The sequence below is a fragment of the Ambystoma mexicanum genome, chromosome 10 (assembly GCF_040938575.1).
Source record: "Ambystoma mexicanum isolate Mex_15411 chromosome 10, UKY_AmexF1_1, whole genome shotgun sequence".
Classification (NCBI taxonomy): Eukaryota; Metazoa; Chordata; class Amphibia; order Caudata; family Ambystomatidae; genus Ambystoma; species Ambystoma mexicanum.
Window position 1 is genome coordinate 176670655 of NC_090932.1, and position 10249 is coordinate 176680903.

A 10249-nucleotide genomic window follows, 5' to 3' on the forward strand; every position below is an offset into this window, starting at 1 on the left:
CCTAGTAGTGCATTTTTTGCGAGACTGAAACACAAACCCTCAGAATTAACATGGTTCGTCATTCAAACCATTGCAGCACCTGCTAGAAGGGGAGACCGAGACCTTCTTTTAAGGAAGACGGAACAAAGATGGATATTTAAGTTGGACACAGTTAGAAACAGTCTCAAGGCAAGTGTTGAATGGGGCCTGTTCACACATTAACCATCTAAAAAATGTGGTGGTAACAGATGTACCGCTTGAACAGCCTATAAACCACTTGACGCACATCCTCGTTTAGAAGCACTATTGATGTAATGCTAGTACCTATGCTTCACCTGTACTACAAAATACTTGCTCAAATAGGACCAATAAAATGAAATTTATTTGATAGAAACATATTCATGGCGGTCCCCTTTTGGGAGATTCGCTGAATTAGATAATGCAAAAAAAAAAAAAAACTGCAGCTATCAAGGATTTTAGCTGTTTGTTTTCCCGTCATGTTAAAATAAAATAAAATGTAATTAATCGTGCTCAAAAACATCTGATTCCGTGTCCCCCATATTGTTGGCATTACATTAACCCAGACAGAGGCAATAACCAACTAATGCATGAGCATCGATCACAATATAATGTTTAGCATTCAGCCACCTCACGTGCTGTACAACTAGAAGTATCTGACACTCTCAAGATGGCCTCCAAAATTACGCAACTAGGTCTTCAGACTGAGCGCTCTAGTGGAGGGAAATAATAACGGTCTAACCGTTGCTGCCAATAGAACGACCACACTCAGCGTTGGACGGTCCGCGCGAACGTGTGGTACCCGCAAAGTAAGTACTTTACAAGTCCCCTAATTTAAAAAGCTGTTTTAGACATGCGAGCACAGCACTAAAAGTTGTAAATCTTGGAAACTGAGACACGTGTATAAAAATAAGATAACTTACACCTGATAAAAAAGAAGGCACGAGAGGTGTCCATACTAAGGAAAGGGAGCGATCTGCTTTCTGTGTTTTCACGATAAGAAAGAGAAATAGTGTAATAACTTGAAACACCAGAAAACACTACAGCTGAAACCACTGTATCTTTTCCTTTATAGGAACGAAAAAGATGGAAATATATATGACACCTGAGCTCAGTTCTCAAGAAAATGAAAAAGGTAGAGCCACAGCTCATCAATCAAGAAATACGCATATAAAAGTCTGCGTACCGAGAAGGTGAGTGCAAGAGAGCTCGACATGCTGCATACGTTATATAAGCAGCAAAAAACAAAATAAAGACAAAAATAAACACGAAAATAAATGTGAGTTACAGTACTAATATGAAGCCTTCTTGCTCATACCTAGGTTAATTCCACTGAAAGTAACATTATGCCCCCAGACAGAAGAGATCTGCTGGTGATAGCAAATGCCCATTATCATATGCCTTAGACAAAGGTTAGTAAGATGCACTATAGGACAACCCATTATTCTGGTAATAACCCAACCAAGCCTTTTTAGAGTTTACAGTGCCCTCTTTGCCGTTTTTATTTCAGAGCATAACCATTGAGGTATACATCGATTTAATCTAACATTAACTCAGGCCGGTCCTGAAGAAGGCCCTTCCAACAACTGTCTAAGAACATTTGGAAAAAAGTAATGTGACACAGGGGCCGAAACACATGTAGACATCTTTATGGTCATATTTATCAACCCTATTTTCCATCGTCTTGGTTTCCAGTCAAAGAAAAAACTGGGTTTAGTGGTTCTTGAAAACCTCATGTGCACCACACACAGTGTTGTAATGTGTTTAAATAGAATTGTAGTCACATCATACTAACCCCACGAAAGAAACTGTTAATACAAAAAAAATGTTTTATCTGTTTGATTGAAACAAGTTATAAATATCATGTAATGTATTTTAGAGAAATGATTAATACATTGAATATATTTTCTTTTTGCAATAATCAGTCTTTGATTGGTTAAAATGCTGAAATGATGATTAGCATTGAGTAGTGCACCTAAGAAGGGTGTGATAATAGAGGGGTAACCTGTCTCCTCTTTAGTTAAAAAGTCTTTGATTTAGCTTCCATGTTCGAGCCTGGTCCCCATAAACAAAAAACAGGGAAGGAGCCAATTGTGCATACAAGTTAATGAGGCTGGCCATGGCACGAGGAAGGTTTTGTCTTCACCCTTCTTGAGATGCTTTGATGTACCCGTGTCCGGCCCTCCAGATAAGGTGCGTATCAGGTCTTTTTACACACAGAAATCTTATCAATAGGCCCTTTTAATTCTTCCATGCGCACAACTTACACTGGCTATTTATGGCAGCACCCCATTAATCATGGAGCTCACTGGTGACATGTGTATACGGTAGGTCAAACCCTTATTTTCTGTTTATCGAGTGTCTGCATCCTTCCTTACGGGGGTTCCACCGCCCGTCTCTGATGAGTGAAACCAGAAAAGGAATATTCTATTTTATTCCAACATCTGTGAATTGAAATAGGGAGCGAAAGCTGTAGGAGGCAACAGTCCCGCAGTGAAATGCCTTTCCCTTTTTTGCTAATGTATAAGATTGGTGTGAATAAAGTTTGGGGTTAGAAGACGGAAGATTATTTGTAACCACAAAGATTTTTGTCCTGACGAAGGCCTGTATGAAATTGATTAAGGAAGCCCACCTGGGATGGGGTCTACCTTTAGATGTTTAGGCCGAAACGCACTGCGTCAACACAACAACAATAGTTTCAATCATTCAATCAACAGTGATTGGGATGATGGACAATAATATATCCCACATAGATTAAAAAACAAGAGATAAGCAGATGGACAACAGTATAAGGTGTAGTGACCTTTAAGTGGACAATTTAGTCAACGTTATAATTAATAACATACTGTGTGTGATCAGAAGACCAAAATAGAGCATTGTGATTCTGTTTTCTCTTGTTTAAAAGCTCTGCATGTAGACGTTCAGATACCAAGTGAACCTCCATCAACCTTTTTTTCTGCCGGGTAATATGTGAACCTGTGGTCCAATAATTATGCCATGTCTTTTGGTTTTGTACTAACCCAATATGAATGTGTTTAATTGATGTTTAATTGACCTTTGTGAATTTGGAATATATGAAACAACACATAACCTTTTTTTTAATATTATTACATTCTCCAGAAGAGAGAATTGTGATTAATCAATAAAAATGGTTTTTGATAAAGGCGTAGAAGAAAAGTAGAAGTTTGTTGAGACCATGTGCAGTGTGTTTAACAGTTGAAATCATAGTTGACCGTTTCTTTAGTCAGTGCGAGTCCTTAGCAAAGAAAATACAGGAGAAGGAGGTAGTCTGTGATCCTTGTTTGTTTGACAGTGCTCACTGGTGACGGCCTGGCTAGCAGCAGCTTGCAAATCCACTCTTTATTTTAGTTATCAACACAGTTACTTGAAAGAAGCAACTGGGATGAGTCCTGGTCTGTTTAATTCTTTTTAACACACTCCTCTGTTAATGATTCTATCAAGATAATACTTTCTGAGCAATGTAAAAGGGAATTTGTGTTTTGTTCACTTTGATCAACTGCCTGCATTTTGTAGGTTACAGTGTTATTAAAGAATCTTGAATTATGAACATGCTTTTCACTTTGCTTTAGGACACAGGTAGTATTGTGTAAAATGAAAATTGTCTTAAACAAGGGCTACATTTCTGCTTAGTTGTCTTTAATAGAGGGAGAGCTGTTGCAGCAGCATGGGCATTTCATACTTTGTTTTCTTCATCACAGAAGCACACCTATTGCATAGATAGGCATGTGGGCTAACCTTTAATTCCCTTTCTGACCACCCACTGCAAGTAGGTATAATGGATACAGGTAGAAGCAGTGCTGTCAATATTTTCATTGGCACAGATGGTACCTGTACCTCTCAACAGGACTGTTATATATTCAGGGAAAGTAGCTTAATTTATCAACAGAGCTGATATACCATATGCATGTCACCGCACAATGCCAAATATTCACAGCAGGGCTGATTGCATCATGCCGACAATTCTTAGCAGGGCTTCTATGTTTTGGGGCAGTACCTGAATTTCTTAACAGAGCTGCTGTTAAGAAAGCATGAACATGTGTTGGCATTTTCTGCAGCGAGCTAAAGTACAGAGCAAGAACAGTGTTTGAGCTCTTCCCACCAACCTCCGACAGTGTGAGAAGATGGCATTGCTGTCATATACTTCAATCCCTTCTACTCTGTCTTGCTTTTCAAAACTTCTGCTTCTCCCATGACCGATTACTGAGTCCCACTGCCAAAAATCTAGCACATTTCAAAGCCTCATTATGAATCTCCTGAGTGATGTGGGATAGTCCAAACAGGTTTAGAGCTTTTGACAAGCCATTTATGTCAGGCAAGCCTCACATGGAACTGCCAGTGCCCTAACCCTAAGTGCCTTTCAGTGTCAACAACCTGTAGGGAAAGGCAGCTCAGTGGGTCAATAACCCTGCTGCAGAGATTATTGTGTAATCTGTTAGTTAAAATCCTGTTAACAGGTGAGTTAATGTGTCTGCATCAGAGATATGCATTTAAGATGCAGGTAACATTCATTTGTAGCACAGTTGGCTTAACTTTCGACTTATCAAAAGGACTACTAAATGTTCAGTGAATCTGAACACACACATTTCATCCGGGATGCTCTACTTGTAATGGCTCATAACACACAACTCTTCAGGGCTGCTATGCTTGTGATGGCTCAGAACACAACCCTCATCAGGTCTGCTATACCTGTGATGGCTCAGAACACACAGCTATTCAGGGCTGCTATACTTGTAATGGCTCAGAAAACAAATCATCAGGGCTGCTATACCTGTGATTGCTCAGAACACAACTCTTCAGGGCCGCTGTGCTTGTAATGGCTCAGAACACACACCTCATCGCGGCTGCTATACCTTTGATGGCTCAGAAAAGACATCTCATTTGGGCTGCTATACTTGTAATGGCTCAGAAAAGCACATCCCATGAGGACTGCTATATGTGTAATGTCTCAGAACAGACATCTTATTTGGGCTACTATACTTGTAATGGCTCAGAAGAAGCACATCCCATGAGGACTGCTATATGTGTAATGTCTCAGAACAGACATCTTATTTGGGCTACTATACTTGTAATGGCTCAGAAGAAGCACATCTCATGAGGACTGCTATACTTGTAATGGCTCAGAACAGACACAACTCTTCAGGGCTGCTATACTTGTAATGGCTCAGAATACACACCTCATTGAGGCTGCTATACCTGTAATGGCGCAGAACACACATCTCATATGGGCTCTTGTACTTGTAATGGCATATAGTATTGGTAAAGCATCTGCATTCAAGCAAGTGCTGCATCTGGTCAGACAAACCTCTAACTCTATAATTCCCAGCCTAATGGCCAAAACAAGGTTTGCACACATCTAAAAAGGAGCACCCAATGGTAAAACTGCACTAGATTTTTAAATAGAAAAGGCATTTTCAGCTTTTTGGATATTTATTGGTGCTATGTTAAAAGACAAACAGAAAAACAGGAGAGGAAGAGCAACGCTGAACCTAAGCAATATAGAAGAACAAAGGTGTGGCGGGGAGGGGGGCAAAGGGACAGAGAACATACTAGACAAACCAAAACAGGAATGTCGAGCAACAGGAAGACAGACCAATGAGCTGCATGATAGGACAACAAAGAAAGTGAGAAGGGAAACAGAGTTAATAATAGGACAAACACGCAATAGGAGTCAGGGATAGAAGCAGAGCAAAAGAGACATTTGGAGACAGTAAAATAAAACACAGATCACCAGCAGCTGGGGAGAGATGGAAATAGAAAAGCAAGACTAGAAAAGGGCAGGTCAATAACATAAGAGACAGTGCATGAAAGATAATCAAAAGGAAAAGCAACCACAACCGAGAAAATGATAAAACAGATATAGCCAGAGTAATGACATGAGAGAGGAAGAGGAGTTATATCACCCGATACAGCGAGATATAGGAGGGGGGAAAAAGCAACAATAGAATGCAGAAATGGGAGAGGCAAAGTGACAGAAACAGACCCCAAAATGTGGCATCTCAATACTTAAGGGGAAGACACAGAGTGTCAGAAAGTGAGAGACAGGGAAAACAAAGTAGCAAAGGGAAGGAGAGATGGAGAAAACTCATGGAGCCGCTGTGAAGCAGGTAGTGCCAGGCAGCAAAAGCAGGTTCGAGAGGCAGAGAAGGGATGCTGGTAGAGTGAGAGACTTGATTTATGAATCACCCGATGTAACTAGCTGGCATTCGTAGTAACTCTTAACAGAGTTTGTGCCCAAGTATAATGAAGATGATTCTGGGTAGTATGCATTTACATGGTTCTTGTGTGGGGAAAATGTTTTCCACAGGTGCAATAAATTATTTAGAACCACTTTGAAATACATCTGTTTTGTCACTTATGTTTTCGAACAATGTTTGAATTTTACGCACAAATTAGATAGTTGTCAGACACTTTTTACTCTCTTGCAAAGGAGGAAAATCACTTTTTCCTGTCTTGAAATTGGATTTACTATCTAATTCAAAAAATTGGGAGTAAAATACTCTCACTCCAAAATCCTATCTGGGGCGCTGCCCATGGCTGTCACATTCCAGCTGAACAGGACAGGAGGACTGCGCTTGTAGGCTGTGTCCACCCAGAGTACACATATGTGTTTGTTGTGCTGTGAACATAGGAAAATGTGTGAGGATTAGCCCCACACATTTTCCGAGGTTGATCTCCCATCATTCAGTTTCTTAAAAAATATCAAAAAAGCCCAGTCGAGTGCACACTCGCCATGCGGATGGTCGAATCCCTTGCACCTGATCATAATAAGGCTGCAGGTTGTACAGTATTTATTTTTCAATATTTTTATTTGTATTTCTCCATACTTATTTTTAAGTCATATGTATTTTTCCACAATTATATTTGCTCAGTAAAAAAATGTGCAACTTATTCAATGAGAAATGTAGCATTTTGATGCCTGCAATGGGAAGCTCCTGGGGATGGATTCTTGCACATCAAGTCAAAACCCTTTTTGAGGAGAGGACAGGAATTGAGGCCCTCTCAGCAGCTACTGCCCCCCTCTGTGGTAGGACTGGCACTGGATTTCTCCCTGGCAGGTCTCCCATCCCGGGCTGAGAAGGGTTCCTATCCCCTCTTGACAAGGTCAGGGCAGTGACCTTGTTCCTGTATGGAAGGCAAAGTGAGTTGGAAACTACATCTTGAAAATGACTAAATGTGTGGGTATTTCCCGGGCCATTAACTTCAGAAGTAGGGGACTGTAGCAAGACACAGAGCACACTCATCACTCCTTCTCTCTCTCAGCCCACTGCCCGACACTTGCTCCGACCTGTGACCTAAAGGCCTGAGTTGATAATTACCTTTCCCTCCCAGAATCTATCTCCATATCAGATTCCTCTCTCACGCCAGCATCCTCTCTGCCATAATTCCACAGAACGCTATGTTCGCCTGGTCTTCTCACGCCGAATTAGTACAATAATGCACTCTGCCACTTGTGTACTTATGCAAGCACTCTACAAGACTCCACCTTTTGTTTTGCTCCACCCCAGGATCAGACACACTTTCCTGTCCCTTCCTCACAAACAACCCTTTGTAAGTCATGGTTTGTACACACCACTATTAATACCAACCCTGCATATGAGCAAGCCCGAAGGATTGGGGGTACTGGTCCCCAGAAATGGTTTTAAGGAACGGGGTAAAATTGAGGATATTTCATCACAATTTTCAAAAGCAATAAGACAAATGGTCTTAGAATGTACAGGTAGTTCCGAAGGGGACTATATGAGGTATTGCAATACTTCAGGTGCCATGTCTGCCATAGCACACAAGTGCATGTCTATCCAGAAAATCAATTGGGTACCCCTAAGAAATGTGTGCACCCAACAGAAACATTCGGTACACGACAACCATATTTATGGCACATAACTGAAGCAGTGCCCTTATTTCATTTAAGTGGACGTCACTTACAGGGCTCTTAAATCCTCCCTCTACTACAATTTCAGGAAAGTAATGTGAGGAAATTATAAACCTTGCTGTCACTGTGGCTGGTGGCCTCCTGACCTTGGGGGCACGTGCAGGGACGTCATTTCATCAAAATGCCAGGGGTAGCGGAAGTGACATCACAATGCCACCCCCCAAGTGTGACATTACAGGAAGTGAGGTCAGTTGGCCACGCCCCGTGTGACATCACATGACGTGATGTCATTTGACCACGCCCCCGCGTGACATCACAGGAAGTGGCATCACACATCATTATCCCTCAGTACATATGGTTACGATATTACTGTATTGTGACATTTCATACAAGAATGGATCATAATATGTAGCAGTGTGTCAAGGTCCATGTTGCCATGGGAAGTGTATGAACCCAATCCCCCTTTATGTGTGCAGTTAAGATGGCTGGCGTTACCAAGTGAGTTTGCATGTGCTCGGTGCCTAACTCACAAATTCTGCTTGATTCAGTTTTACCACCTGTTGGGTTATGCATTGTAACAACAGCTCTGAGGCTTTTGGAAAATAGCAGATGGAAGATAAGATTCTCCGTCTGAGCCAGGAGTGTGTTGGGCAGGCCAGGCAGGCCTATAGCTAGCAAGTGATTAACGCAACATTTTCTCGGAAAATGTATGAAACCCTGGATGTTTTATTGACTGTTTCTGCCTGATCTGAAGAAAAGTGGCACATCCGTGCATTGCAATCTCATTATTGAAATGCATGCTCACTTCTTGCTATGCCTATTTCTCCCAAGCTTTTTTTACTCTCTGCAGCCCATTTTCTGCAGGGCCGGGGGCATACCGTTAATGGTAGATATATTGGGATGGATAGGCTCCAAAAGAGTACGTGCTTGTGTCGCAGAAAACAGGGGCTGCACCGTGAATTGCGCAAACTCCCCTGGAATGACCACATCCTCTCCTGATGCCCATGCAGCGTTCTGGGTACATGGGCAAAGCAGCATAGGGCGTGAAGGCGGCACGGGCCACGGCACACCCGAGGGCGAGGCACAGTTGGAATGGGTGAGAGTAGAGTTAATTGTAGGAAGGGGAGGGGCAGTAAAGTTAGTCAGCCGCAGGCGAGTGCAAATCGCCTGTGACCGCGGCAGGTCCAGGCAGGCTGACCTGTGTGCTTCAACTGAACTCGCTCACTTGAAGCACACAGGTGAGGTCAGCCTGGGCCTGCCGTGGTCGCAGGCGAGCGGCTGACTTGCGTGACTGGCTCTTGGAATTGCCAGTGGGCCTGGGCCAGCTGGCCAGGCAAGGTGCCTGCTGCAGCACCGCAGCCAACTCGGGAGAATTCCATGGGGCGAAGCCATGAAGGAAGCACACAGCCCACACCCGCTGCACCCGACGTGTATTCAAGATGCCCTTAATCCTCCTTGAAATGACGCGTTTCTCTGCAGAAAAATAAGCTCTATGGGCTTTTTTTTTTAACGATTTTGCTTATTTTGCGAAGTTAAAGCGAACGGTTTCATCTTCATGAATCTACCTCACTTCTTTGTTACTTCACCTTTAAGGGGGTATATGTATACCCTAGCTCACATTTTGTCCCATATCTCTCTGAAGATAACATTCTTTACCGTTTCTGAGTGTAAAGTGTCGCGCAGACTAAACTGGATGTGAACTTTTAAGGTTGTCATATAGTGCTTTGTGCTGGATTCCTGGCACTTCCAAGCACTGTAACATTAGCTGTTAAGCACTGAGTCCATGAGAATCACAGCTAGGCACAGTGCCAGCCCAGCTTCTAGGGGCTGCCAGCCATCAAGTGCACCACCGCAGCAAGCATATTTTAAAATATTTTTTTTTAACAGGACCCCATTTATCTAAAATGTGATTTTAGTACAGACAACACGGTGAAGAAGCAATTTAAAATATTGTTTATTTATACAATACTCGCACAGCACATTCTCACACAACACATTGTGCAAAATAGCACGTTGCTTGCAATACGGTACTCACAAAATGAAGGCGTTTTGCAAAAAGATGTTTGAGCGTAGGGCCCACTGAGCAGATACAGCCGGCCCCTCTCTGCAGCCGACTGCTAAGCCCCTGGGTTTCCTCCTGGACCTCTCTTTGATATTTCATAGATGGCGCATTACCAACTTTCTACGAGCAAGAGCATGAAACCCTTTCTCGCATCAGGATCTGCTCAGCCAGGCCTGGGCCTGCAGCAGCGCCATGGCCGCAGGCGAGGGCAGGCACCACCCCCATCCGACCTCACACGCCGCAGCAGCAACTCACCGGGCACACGCCCCCGCCCCGGGCCCCGACCTCAGTCAGACACA